Below are 15,115 nucleotides of genomic sequence, written 5' to 3' on the forward strand. Positions count from 1 at the left end.
TGTTAACTCAGCCTAAAATATCATCTAATTCAATCAACTGCGATCGTAATTGATTATTGTGCATTTTTCCTCTGTACTGAAATGTAATATTCTTAAGAAAGGAATTTTTGTTTAAGTAACACATTCCAAACAAAGTTCTACCAAATAGAAGGCAGTCAGTTGTTATTTCAATTACTTACATGAATATTAAAAAGAACTACACCTGCTACATGTCTTTTATTGTCCAGATTGGCAATTCTGGTAATAAACCCCATAAATATTTGTAGAAAGTCTGGAGGATGATTGCATGACAGTCACTTTCACAGCTTAGACACACCCATCTCTGGTATTGTGTTTCTCAGATGCCAATGAAGCCGTGAGATGATAAATATTTTGGAAGTCTATTGTTATTGACCCATTGAATAATCAATCAGTGACTTTTCAAAAAATCTTCATACATATCTTTCATTAATTTTATAAATTGGTATCTTCATAGAGGATTTTATAGCAGAACTAGAAGGATTTTCATATTAAGTCATCTTCCATAGGATTTCAAAACAAAATCAAGCATAACATGGGATTTGAACTCAAAGAAAATGTTATTAATAAGTCAAGGTCACTTATTGCTATTCTCCATAAAGGAAAAACAGAGAATTGCCTTCTAAATTTTTTTTATTTTATCCCAAATACAGAGCAAACAGTGAGAAACAGTGTTAGTATTTCAGTACATGGAAATTACTGCTGCTTTGGTGTGTGTTTTCTGGAATAAGAGCCTGTCCTAACAACACTCTTGACATACATAACAAATCTAGAAATGCTTCTTCTCATTGCATGATCCTTCGTCACTATTAATTCTCTTATGCCAAGAGACTGAATGCCCAGATGAATATCTCATGGAAATTATTCTCAGAGACCCTTACCTAAGGGTATGGTAGGACATCCCTCTGATATCAGACTGCTAGACCAGCTTGTTTTTTATTTATTTTACATCCCAACCTCAGTTTCCCCACCCTCCTCATTCCCCATTTCCTACCCCCACCCACCCTCTGCCTGCCTACCCCTCAATCCACTCCTGCCCTGTTTCTGTTCAGAAAGGGGCAGGCCTCTTCTGGGTATCAACAAATCAAGGTATATCAAGTTGCTGTAAGATTAAGCATCTTCCTTTGAATTAAAGGGTGGGCAAGGCAATTCAATATAAGGAATAGGTTCAAGAGCCAGACAAAGCATTAGGGATAACCCCTGCTCCCACTGTTAGGAACTCCATGAGTAGGCCAAGCTAAACAACTGTCTCATATATGTAGAGGGCTTAGGTTGGTCACATGCAGGCTCCCTGGTGGCTGGTTCAGACTCAGTGAGTTCCTATGAGCCATGTTAGTCATTTCTGTGGGATTTCATGTAAAATCCTTGACCCATCTGGCTCCTACGTTCCTTCCTCCCTCTCTTCAGCTGGATTCCCCAAACTCAGGCTAATGTTTGGCTGTAGGTCTCTGCATTTGTTTCCATCAGTTACTGGATTAGGGCTCTCTGATCACAGGAGAGGGCCAGGTCAGACTATGTATCCACTATTGTTAGGAATCTTAGCTGTGTCATCCTTATAGATTCATGGGAGTTTCTCTTGCAAAAAGGTTATACCTAACCCTGAAATGCACCCCCTTTTCCGTCCTCTCTTTAATTAGTCTCCCCCTCCACCCTCCTCCTAACCTGACTCCTCAAGTTCCCATTCCTACCCATCTCCAGTAAACTCAGGAGATCTCTTCTATTTCCCTTTCCTAGGGAGATCCATGCATCCACCCTTGGGCCTTCCTTGTATCTAGCCTCTCCAGATGTGTGGATTGTAGCATGTTATCCTTTACTTTGCAGCTAATATCCACTTATGAGTGAGTACACACCATGTTCATCTTTCTGGGTCTGGGTTACCTCACTCAGGATGAGTTTTTCTAGTTTCATCCATTTGGTTTCAAATTTCCTGATGTCAGTGTTTGTAAGAGCTGAGTAATACTCCATTGTGTAAATGTACTTAAATTTCTTTATTCATTCTTGAATTGAGGGGCATTCTAAGTTGTTTCCAGGTTCTGGTTATTAAGAGTAAAACTGCTATGAACATAGCTGAGCAAGTGTCCTTGTGATATGATTGAGCATCCTTTGTGTATAAGCCCAAGATTGATATACCTGGCTCTTGAGATGGATTGATTCTCAGTTTTCTAATAAATCAACATATTGTTTTCCAAAGTAGCGGTATAAGATTATACTCCCATCAGCAATGGAGTAGTGTTCCCCTTGTTCCACATCCTCTCCAATGTGCCATTTGTGTTTTTGATCTTAGTCATTCTTAAACCTTTAAGATGGAATCTCAGAGTTTTTTTTTTTTTTTTTATTTGTATTTCCCTGATGACTAAGGATGTTGAACATTTCTTTAGGTGTTTCTGTGTCATTGGAGATTCTTGTTGTGAATTCTCTGATTAAGTCTGTACTCCATTTTTTAATTGGATTTTTTTGATGTCTAGTTTTTTTATATATATTAGAGTTCTTTACATATTTTGGAGATCATCCATCTGTCAGATGTGGGGTTAGTAAAGATTTTTTTCCCATTCTGTAGGCTGCCATTTTGTCATATTGACAGTGTTCTTTGCCTTAGAGAAGCATCTTAGTTTCATGAGGTTCCTTTTATTAATTGTCAGTCTTCATGTCTGTGTTACTGGTGTTCTATTCAGGAAGTTGTCTCCTATATCACAGTATTCAAGGCTATTTCCCACTTTTTCTATCAGGTCCAGTGTAACTGCATTTATGTTGAGGGCTTTGATCCATTTGGATTTGAGTGTTGTGCAGGATGATAGATGTGGATCTATTTGCATTTTTCTACATGCTGACATCCAGTTATGCCAGCACCATTTGATGAAGATACTTTCTTTTTTCCATTGTATAATTTTGGCTTCTTTGTCAAAAATCAGGAGTCCAATAGGTGTGTGGATTTTTGTCTAGGTCTTCCATTCAATTCCATTGATTCACCTGTCTGTTTTTATGCCAGTACCATGCTGTTTTTTCTTACTATAGCTCTGTAGTAGAGCTTTAAATCAGGGATGATGATACCTCCAGCAGTTCTTTTCTTGTACAGAATTGTTTTTAACTATACTGGATTTTTTTCAGTTTCCATATGAAGTAGAGAATTGTTCTTTCAAGTTCTATTAAGAATTGTGTTGAAATTTTGATGGAGAGTATGTTGAATCTGTAGATTGTTTTTGATAAGACTGTCATATTTATTATGCTAATCCTACTGTTCCATGAACAATCTTTCCATCTTCTTATATCTCCTACAGTTTCTTTCTTCAAAGCCTTGATGTTCTTATCATACAGTAGAACATTTTTTGAAAACTGATTCTTGATTTCTTGATGATAAGACCTGGACAAACTCCTTAACACTTAAATCCTAGCTCCTAGTCTATAAAGAGGAAAATAAAAAAGATAAATTCTAAATATCTAATTTGAGGATTATGCATGAACTAATTTTGCAAACAAAAGTATTGAGTTCTCAGAAATCATTGTTTTTCTCTCTATTGTTCCAGCACAACACTACGTAGGCACAAATTTCAATAATAGTGTTGTATTATTAATATCATAAAACAACAAAAGCAAATTCCTTTTGAATTGTGTTTTTATATTTACTAGAAATTTCTTGTTTTGTTTCTCTAAGAGCACCCCTCTATTGAAGATGCTGCTAATGCAAACAGTAACGGATAAGAAAAAAGTTGTACAGCTCCTCAAAGTGGCAGGTACATGTTATGTGGTAATGACAAATGGTAAGAAAAATGAGTCTGGACGTTGGAGTGCCTAAGACACTAGAAGTGAATTTTCTTCTTCAGTTGTTTAGGAATCTGAAAATCAAATGTAACAATAACTTCTTGGGTTTGTAGATATACACACTAGTGTTTATTTTCTATGTAACTTTGATTTTGTATTTACAATTATATAAGTACTTTTTCAAAAATAAATAAGAATTATATACATATATTCACTTAACTAGTTAGAGTGTTTTAATGTTATCACTTTCATCTTAGATTTCAATGTATTGTAATATTCTCTTATTGTTAAGGAACACTTTAAGAATTAAAAAGCTGCTGGGCGGTGGTGGCGCACGCCTTTAATCCCAGCACTCGGGAGGCTGAGCCAGGCGGATCTCTGTGAGTTCGAGGCCAGCCTGGACTACCAAGTGAGTTCCAGGAAAGGCGCAAAGCTACACAGAGAAACCCTGTCTCAAAAAAAAAAAAAAAAAAAAAAAAAAAAAAAAAAAAAAAAAAAAAAGAATTAAAAAGCTAAGGATATTTTCTTCTATTTCTTTTTATTCCCCTGAAAGTACCATTATAATTTCTTATTTCTCCCCAAAGGAAATACTGATTAACAGCAGCAAAAAAAAGAGGGAGAATAAAATTCATTAAAGGAGGGAGACGGTGAGAGAATGGCCTGAGAGGAAGGAGAAAGAGAGGAAAGGAGGGAGGGAGGCAAGAAGTGAAGAAGGGAGAAGATGAAAGACGCAGTGACAGATATGAAGGGAATGAGGAAAAGACAGAAGAAATATGGGGAAACTAAGACAGCATAGAATTTTGTCAAAATTATCACTTTTCGGACTGTGTAATCTATACTAAATTTAGTAATTTAGTTTTAGAAAATCAAGGGCTAAAATCTATGTCAACATTTAAATTTAAGACTCAAATTCTCAGCTCAAGACCTCTGTTCTCATCTCTTTTTGTTTCATGGACTCATCTCTGGTTTCCACAGTGACTGTTTTCATGAGTCTATTAAATAACATGAAAACTGATTTTTTTTCCTCATCACTTATTTCAAAATCTTGGAATTAGAAATTTATTTCAATTTCTTCAGCATTCCAAGGAATATTGTCTACAAACTAAATACATTTAAGTTAGATAACAAAATCATATTTCTCGGCATATGAGTAGAAAAAGAGAAATGAGGAGTTTTGAACATGAATAAAATATTTACATTTTGGTAGAACTGGAGATAGGTAAATGATTAAACAGAAGAATATGATATCTTTCTTTGATTCCTCTGATGAAATGAGCAGCACTATGTTGTATCCTCCATCGACTCTGAGATCTGTAAACCAAAGGAGACCTAGTAAGAAACAGAAATGTATTGTGAACAGAAGCTGTGCTACATGAAAATTAACATGATAAACTTTAATAGAATCAAACTTTTATTAAAAAATCTTCTAAATAGGACTCTCCATAAAATAATGGGAGAAATACAATCATGGCTGTTCTCTAGAAAACTTTACAAGATTTATGTTTTCAATTTTTATAGAAATTTTGTGAGATCCACCATCATTCACTCAAATTTCACCTCCTCCTTTTGTTTGAACATTGTACCTCACATTTTAGAAACACCCTGTTTCCGTTGGAAGCCGTTAAATATGTGCATAACAGAAGGCACTGAGAGTCTTCCTTGTAGAACCTTGTTGCCTCTGCCTCATGCATATTGTTAACCATTCTTCCCTGAAGTACATCTTGGTCGTATTTGCTTCCAAGTTGTGCAGGTTTCTGTCATCACAGGTTTTCATACTATACGGTTATTTGTTGGCTTGATGATTTGATACTGTTTCTATAAGAATGTGGCAAGTTTAATTTCTGTAGATTACTTTTGGTAAGACTGTAATTTTTGTTATGTTGGTTTTAACTCTCCGTGAGCATGGGAGATCTTTCCATTTTCTGACATCTTCTTCAATTTCTTTCTTCAAGGACCCAAAGTTCTTGTCATACAGTTTTTTACTTGTTTGGTTAGAGTTACCCCAAGGTATTTTATGTTATTTGTGACTATTGTAAAGAGTGATATTTCTCTGATTTCTTTCTCAGCCCATTTATCATTTGCATATAAGAGGGCTACTGGTTTTTTTGAGTTCATCTTGTATCCTGCCACATTATTACTGAAGGTGTTTATCAGCTGTAGGAGTTCCCTGGTAGAATTTTTGGAGTCACTTATGTATACTATCATATTATCTGCAAATAGCAAAAGTTTGACCTCTTCCTTTCCAATTTGATCTTTTGTTGTCTTATTGATCTACCTAGAACTTCAAGTACTATATCGAATAAATACGGGGAGAGTGGACAGCCTTGTCTTGTTCCTGATTTTAGTGGAACTTTGAGTTTTTTCTCTATTTAATTTGATGGTGGCTGTTGGCTTGCTGTAAATTGCTTTTATTATACTAGGTATGTTTCTTGTGTTCCTGATCTCTCCAAGACCTTTATCATGAAGGGGTGTCGGATTTTGCCAAAGGCTTTTCAGCATCTAAGGAGATGATCATGTGGGTTTTATTCCTTTGGGTTTGTTTATAGGATGGATTACATATTATAATATATTGACAGATTTTCATATGTTGAACCATTCCTGCATCTCTGGGATGAAGACTACTTGATCATGGTGGATGAATTTTTTGATGTGCTCTTGGATTCAGTTTGCCAGTATTTTATCAAGTTTAATTTCTATGATGCCTGTTTTTCTTATATTTTTGGTTGTGGGCCTAGTCTTAATGGCTGAGCCAGCCCAAATGCCTGTTTTTCTAATTCATTGTCACACTACCATCACTGCTTAGGACAGTTCCATCACATATAGCAGTATGATGTCATTACTGAATAAGTATCTTTCCTTTCCTTTGATGTATTCATGAGGGAAAAAATTAAGATGTACCAAGAAATACAATTTAAAATACATGATTATATATATATATATATATATATATATATATGTATATATAATATACACATAAATATATATGTATACATAGATATTGATATAAAGACATAAAATCTTACTAAATATATAGTAATTGATAATAAGAGTGAGTTTATTTTTTTCTCATTGCTAGTGATAAAATTATTTCCTCATTAAAATGATTGCATGGCTGAGGGAATGGTTCATTGAGTAAAGCTCGTGCTGTACAAGTACAAGGATCCCAAGCACCTATATAATAGAATGTGAAGACCTGTAGCACACATTTGCAATCTTAGAACTGAGGAAGAAGAGACATGTGCATGAGTGAAGTTTGCTGGATAGTCAAGAGAGCTGAAGATACCTGAATTAATGAGTTTCATGTTCAGTGTAAGACTCTTTTTCAAAAAGAAATGTAGAAAGTGATTAGGGAGATATTTGTACATGCATGTATACACATACACACACTGACACACAGACACAATACAAAAACAATTGGATGATAGAATTATAGAGTCGTCTGTCTATGCTACATCCTTACAGCAAGATTTCCAAACAAAATCCTTGCTAAATTTCAATGACTTTTTTAATATAAATATTGCTAGTATTGACAAAGACTGATACTTGTTTTTTTGTGGTTTTTTTTAAGTGTGGTCTTTATGAAATTTATATCTAAGTGGATATAGTGTGTTTTTATTTACTAAATATGGCTGTCCTATATTTAAGCCATCTTCTTTTTCTTTATTTTATTTTACATAGCAACCACAGTTTCCCCTCCCTTCATTCCTCTTATTCCCTCCCCCACTGTCCTTTTACCCACCCCCAACCACCCCTCCTCCCTCTCCATTCAAATGGGATAAGGTCTCCCTTGGGAATCAACAACAAAGCACGGCAAGCTCCTCCCTGCTGCATCAAGGCTGAACAAGGCATTCCACCATAGGAAATAGGTTTCAAAGAGCCACTCATCCAACAGGAATAGGTTCTGGTCCCACTGCTAAGGGTCTCACAAAAGACCAAGCTACACAACTGTCACCCAGATGCAAGGGGCCTAGGTCGGTCCCATGCCAGCTCCCCCAGCTGTCTGTCCAGAGTCCATGAGCTCCTACAAGCTCAGATTAGCTGTTTCTGTGGGTTTTCCTGTCATGATCTTGACCCCCCTTGCTCATATAATTCCTCCTCCCTCTCTTCGAGTGGACTCCCAGAGCTCCGCCCAGTGCTTGGTTGTGGATCTCTGCCCCAGCCAGCAGGGCTTCAACGGGTCCTTGATCACCCTAAGGATGGAATGTAGGGACAGGAGACACAAATGAAATACACCAAGTCAAGATTCTGATCAAGGTGCAACTTTATTTTTCTCCAGAAGGGTTTATATAGTTCCTGCAGGGTAGGGGGAGCAAGAAGCTGTCATCTGCATAAGGTGGGGCAAGCTAACAGGATGTTTGTATAGGATGTTTACAGGGTGAAAGGGTCAAGGGCTCTGACTCAATGTCCTGTTGCTAGGCAACCCTACTGTAAGATGATCTAGTTCCCTGTCTTATCGGGGGGTCTGTATTTTTCCACTAATTAGAGATTCTGTCCTTGTCCCTGACAGATCTCTGCTTCTACTTCCATCAGGTACTGGATGAAGACTCTATGATGACAATTAGGGTCGTCACCAATCTGATTGCAGGGTAAGGCCAATTCAGGCACCCTCTCCATTATTGCTAGGAGTCTTAGCTGGGGTCAAGTGATCCTTGTGGTTTCCTGGGAGTTTCACTGGCACCAGGTTTCTCCTTAACATCTCATCTATTTCCTCTTCTCAGGGAGATCTATGCATCCCTCTTAGGGTACTCCTTGATACCTAGGTTCTCTGGGGCAAAGGATTGTAGTCTGTTTATACTTTGCTTTACATCTAATATCCACTTATGAGTGAGTACATACCATGTTTGTCTTTCTGGGTCTGAGTTGCCTCACTCGGGATGAGCTTTTCTAGTTCCATCCATTTGCCTGCAAATTTCATGATGTCATTGTTTTGTTTTTTTCCCCCACTGAGTAAAACTCCATTGTGTAGATATACCACATTTCTTTATCCAATCTTTGATTGAGGGACATCTAGGTTGTTTCCAGGTTTTGGCTATTATGAGTAATGCTGCTATGAACATAGTTGAGCAAGTATCCTTGTGTTCTGGTTGAATATCCTTTGGGTATATGCACAAGAGTAGTATTGCTGGGTCTTGAGGTAGATTGATTTCCAATTTTCTGAGAAACCACCATACTGATTTCCAAAGTATTAAGTTGTCTTCTAACAGACACTATGTTCTAGAAAGCTTAAAGTCTTTGGGGAACATGGAGGAGAAAACACCAACAGCTGATGCAAAGAGTAAACCACAATCAAGCAGGCATTGTTATACGAGGACAGGTTATGAGTAAGTACAGTGGCAACATCTTTGAAACCAAATTAACACTTTAAGACGAATATAGAAATTATGGTAAAGACCATAATTATACATTAGAATTATAACTAGAAAACAAGAGTGGGGATCTCAAAGGAAGACCATCACAAAATCCCTCCAGGTATTTTGAGAAATCACTTTGTCCTCTCAGGCAGCCCCCATGGGCTACAGTTCATAGTATCAGAGCTTCAAGCCTGAAGTAATTTTTCTTTGCAGATATCAAAGAGATATCATCAAAAAGAGATGTTCAAACTAATATGATATAGTCATTGACAAAATTTTAAAACACATGGACGCATCAGTAGATGATGCCTCTGGCAGTTTCTATGAAAATGTGAAAATGATTTAGAGTAAAGCAATAATCTTAGAATATAATAGCAGCAGCAATTCACCCTTACTTATCACAGTATTTATAGCATTTAGCCCAGTGCCTGGCAATGGTTTAACATGAGAAAAAATATTTTTAGAATAAATGAATACCTCTTCATTCTACTAATCCTCTCCCCTTTAATTTCAACTTTATTTTGAGACCTACTTTCTTCCTAATGATAACTAGGTCTCTCTCAGCCAAGAGACAAATTTATAGGGACTATGGAAAATGACCAAATTCCAAAGCTTTCCTGAAAGGAAAAATACAACTAGAATCTCTATCTGAAGGAAAAATGATAACAAAGTTATATGTATTTGAAAGGGAGTCATCATCTTGGGGGAGGAACATGCACAGCAAGCCATTGGGTAGCTGATTACTGTCCTGTGTGTTTTACTGGATATGGGAAAAATAGCATATCCATTTGTTTCTCTGTATAAACAATTAGGTCACAGTTAAGCATTCTTCATTATGAGAAAGGTATTCCAGCCTTCATAAGATTCAAGCCTGGCACAAAATTTTGCATTGCATATGCTATATGAGTAGTATGATATGAAAATGTAGGGAATGAATCCATACAGTGACTGAAATTCTCTGGTCACAAAAAAGATCTATTCCAGGATGAACTAAGATCCTAAGTGCCACACCACAGTAAAAATGATTAAGAGACATTTTTATAAAAATTAAAACTATTTATAAAAGGGGAAAATTCTATGGTATTTTTATTGTACTTACATGATGCTTTCTTCAACATTTATTTTACAGCAAATATGATATAAATTATTTTTAGTTGTGTTTTCCATGTCCTATGATTGTGTATGCTGATTGGCTCTAAGATATATAAAATAATTGCAGTCAAATCTTTTCCTAATGATGAACACAGGTGAAAAATACAACATGAAAATGTTAGAGGTGAAAATGTAATATGGGTAATACTATTTAGGCAAACTAGAAAAATGGCCAGGAGGCTGGGGAGATGGCTCAGTGGTTAAGAGCACTTACTGCTCTTGCCAAGGACCCTGGTTAGTTTCCCAGCCCCCATATTGAGTAGTTCACAACTTCTTGTAACTCCAGATTCATGAAATATAATGCTCTCTTATAGCCTCTTTGGACACATATGTACATGTGGTGCACATATGAACACTCAGACACACACACACACTCACATATTAAATCAATCAATCAATCAGCAAATACATAGTTTTTTTAAAAAAATGGGTTAGCTTGGCAGTATATACTTTATTGGCTCAACTGGGCTGCTTCTAATCACTATACCTTTATTAAATTTTAATGTTACATTTACTAAGTTTGAATATCTTACTGCCATTCACATGGTAGAATTTAAAAGCACAAAATGTTGATGCATGAAAGACAGTATTCCTCCTACTCTGGGATAGTCTTTCAGTTATAATTGCTTGTGTTCTTTGTTTTCAAACAAACAACAGATTTAATACTAATCATAGTGTTTTGTGTCGTGGTTATTCTTCAAGAGTACAACTATTGTGCTTTCATTTTCATTGTGGAATAGAATTTCTTTACAGGTGTACTGCATTTTTCACTAGTTCCTGCAAATAAACACGTTGAATTTAGAATTTTGGTACTACTACTAATACCACAACAAACATCTTCACTGAACATATTACGCCAAACAATGTGGATACATATCTAGAATACACTCAGAGCACTTTCGGTTACTGTTTAGAAAGATAACATTATTCTATGCATGCATATATTCTGATTCTTCTGCAGGAATACATATATTTTTATATATAGTCATTGTGTCATTCTCTTCCTTTCCTAATGGATACTGCTTGTTTCTCAACATAAGTTCGCATCCCTACACATAATACTAGCACAGTATATCACCACAGATTATTCCAAGTCTAGGAAAGGGGATAACATTATGGTGGTGAATTTTTAATATTTTATTTAATTTTTTAAATTATCTGTATGTTTGCATCTGTATGGAGGTTTATGTACATATGTTTCATGAAGGTCTGAAAAAGCTGTAGTATCACTAGAAGCAGAATTTACTAATGACTGTAAACTGCCTATTATGGGTGCTGGGAAACAAATTTAGGTCTTCTGCAGGAGCACATCGTGTTCTTCACCTCTGAACCATCTCTCCACCCCTGATTGTACAATTTTAACTAGTATTAATTTTATTATGAATAAGTCAAAACATTTCACGTGCTTTTGTCAGCTGTATCTATTGGCCATTTCTATTCTTTGATCCTGTTGAATTTATTCTGTTTTCCTTGTTGATTTGTAAAAATATTTTCCATAACATGAAAAGTAGCTTTTTGTGATATGAATTAAAATTAATTTCTATTTTTATTTGTCTATTGAGTGTTTATAATGCTACAATCCTTTAAATTTTTGATAATGGGCAGAATGCTAAATAATTCTTAATTGTTTATAGACAGAAGAATTCTAGATAGTGGAGAAACAACTTAAACTAGTTTTGTCTGTATGTATTTATATAAATAGTCCCTGTATACTCTTGGGATTTTCTTGGAACCTGATTGTAACTTCGCTGGCTTACTTGGTAATGAGGTAAGAAAAATCTTGAACAAATGGTTTTATAAATGGAGGCTTTTTTCTGTCCTTCCCTTTCCTGTGACCATTAGTAAATAATCACTCAGAGGCTTATATTAATTATAAATGTTTGGCTGATGGCTCAGTCTCATTACTAGCTAGCTCTTACATTTAAATTAACCCATTTCTATTAATCTATGTATTGCCATGTGGCTGTGACATTATAGGTCTGCTGGCATCTTGCTCCCTGGGCAACTGGATGGCATCTTCCCTAAATCGGCCCACTCTTTTCCCTGGTATCTCTGCTTTGATCTCACACCTGGCTCCATCCTACCCTACCACAGACCAAAGCAGCTTTATTTATTAACCAATGGGAGCAACATAAAGTCAGAGCATACAGAAAGGCATCCTGCATGATGAATATTCCTTAAAATAATGTAAAATGCATTGTTATTCTTTTCTTCTAGCGCTTTGATAATTTCTATTGCATTGTGTTTTAACATTAGCTTTGGAATAATCAGAATTTCTTTTATTCAAAAGCAAGAGATATAAATCTACTTCAAGTCATTTTAGAGAATTCTATGGGCCCAACCAAAGTTGAACAACTGTCCTTTCTTCTCAGATTTGAAGGCTTTTATATATAAGAAGAATATCAATCCACTATATTTAATTTAATACATTCTGTATGAACTGTTCTTAAATAAGAGCAACCTTTGCCCCTGAACACATTTGTTAGAGCCTGGAGATGTTGTCATTATTACAGCTTGGGAAAGTTATACATACTTTTAAATGAAAGACATGGATGTGGTTAAACATCCCAGAATGTGCTGATCAACCCACAAAGAAAATAATAATATATTTCTCCAAAGACCACTAATGCTGTGTTGTGCAGGTTTTAGACACTTAATGATATCCTAGATTTTATATCTAGGTGGGTTAGTCTGTTAACTTCATGCAGTTAGCTACTCACAGTATCTATTATAGGTTTCTAATACAATTAATCCATCTCTTCCCTAGTTGCTTAGGGTCAGAGTGTTTTCTTTTAAATTTTTATTAATTTATTGATAATAAAAATTTTACTGTTATATTTTGATCATAGCCACTCATCTTCAACTCCTACTAGATGCATTCCTCTTCCTTATCCACCTACATTATCTTTTCATTTTTCTCCTGAAGCTTTAAGTCCAATTTATGCTGCCTAAAACCCTTGGAGTTGGGACCAGAGAAATATCCTGCCCTGAATTATGGTCCACCCACTGGGGGATATACACTTAAAGAAAATTGACTATCCTCTCCGCATGCCAATTACTAATAACTCCTCAGGGAGGGGTAGGACTTCATGCCTGTATCTCCCTCCCCCCACCAACATGCATGCCTTGTCCATGAACTCACAACCTGTGTAAGTTCATGTGTGCATCTTCCCTATGTGTCTATAAAACACTGTTTCCTTGAAGCTATCTCTCACCTCTGGCTTTTATAATATTTCTGCTCCTTCTTCCACATTGATCCCTGAGCCTTAGGACAATGAGGTGTAATGTAGATTTCCCACCTGGGACTGAGCACTCCATAGTCTTTTATGCTCTGCACTTTGACAAGTTGTAGGTCTTTGTTTTAATTACTTTCTACTGCTAAAACAAATTTCTCTGGTGAAGGTGGAGAGGTGCATTTATCTATGGATATAACAATAATTCATTTTGAGTTGGTTTAATACTATATCCGTCTAACAGAATAACATTAGGCTATCCCTTAGAGGTGATGGCCTGTCTTTCCACAGGTCTTGGCCTCAATAATGGTGGCAACTATGGGTTCCATCTTATGGGTTGCTACCCCCATGATATTTATGCCACTAATGCACCTGTAGGTATACCTTGGCAGACCATTCAGAGTTCACAGCAGGGTAAGACAGGATTCCTTTCATTTTGAAAGCTAGACAGTAGGAATGGTTTATCACAGCAACAGAGCTCAGACTAGGACAATTCCCTTATAATTTTTTATTGTTTGAAATCAATTGATTTCTTTAAATTAATGTACAAGTTAATAAATGTCAAATGACTTTGTAAATGATTTAAATCTCATATTTTTTGCAAAATAATTACTTGGTGTTTTATTGTATATAATGTATAGAATTACAAAGAATGGCAATTAGTAACTCTAAAATTTTATACTTTGTATTGCATTCTATTTTAAATTAAATTGTTTGATAATTTTAAAATATTATTATGAATTAGCAGAAATGAAAGTTCTCTTGTCTTAATGCTATTGTTTTACAATAAGAACAGTACCTCTCTAACTGTTGCTATTTAAATGTTAAACTTGAATTCTATTAATTTTGTAGTGTTTTTGGAGATTATTTTGATCTGCTATGTTTGGTAATATTTTGTATGTACTATTGAATTATAGAGCATTCTTTCATTACTATTATAAATTGCATTTTGTGATGACTTCTTATACTTTTAACATTTTCTTGATTTTGTTTATTAATATTTTACTTACAATGTTTCCATAATTTTAATATGTTACACTTAATTAAGCACTTTAAACTATTTTGAAAGATCATATAATAAGTTTTTATATACTTGTAAAACAGGTATTACATATACTTTCTCATTTTAGACATTTAAAATGTTCTGTTCAATGATATTATTACATTCAAGTCTTTCTGCTACACAATTATTTTTAGTCTCCTACATATATATTGAATGGAATCTTTGAAGTTATTCACAGATGATTTGATTTCATTGTCTTCTTGGGAGTTTCTTTCTCTTCAGTGCTTCTTCTCTTCTTATTATTAGCCTCGATTGTTCACTAAAATATTTTAATGAAAAATTTCTGGATATAGTTATTAATTTAAATAAATAGATCAAAAAGTATCACTAATAATATTTGTCATTTAAACAGTGATGTATTATTTTCATGTCTCTTTTATATTAATTTTCTTATTTTTTTTTTTTTTTTGGTTTTTTGAGACAGGGTTTCTCTGTGTAATAGTCCTGGCTGTCCTGGAACTCACTTTGTAGACCAGGCTGGCCTCAAACTCACAAAGATCTGCCTGCATCTGCATGTCCCTACAGAGCTTGTAGGATCCATA

The 15,115-nt window shown here is 35.3% G+C and overlaps 1 long non-coding RNA gene across 1 annotated transcript; it reads left to right on the top strand.

Annotated features, from left to right (window-relative positions):
- Nucleotides 1-1,081: 1,081 nt before the first annotated feature.
- LOC128094995 (uncharacterized) lies at nucleotides 1,082-14,869 on the top strand. The gene is made up of 3 exons (XR_008213130.1): nucleotides 1,082-1,856; nucleotides 3,668-3,746; nucleotides 8,282-14,869. It is a non-coding gene; the product is annotated as an uncharacterized LOC128094995 (long non-coding RNA).
- The last annotated feature ends 246 nt before the right edge of the window (nucleotides 14,870-15,115 follow it).

Source organism: Peromyscus californicus, unplaced genomic scaffold (genome assembly GCF_007827085.1).
Source record: "Peromyscus californicus insignis strain IS unplaced genomic scaffold, ASM782708v3 Scaffold_4__1_contigs__length_199733344, whole genome shotgun sequence".
In the NCBI taxonomy this organism is placed as follows: Eukaryota; Metazoa; Chordata; class Mammalia; order Rodentia; family Cricetidae; genus Peromyscus; species Peromyscus californicus.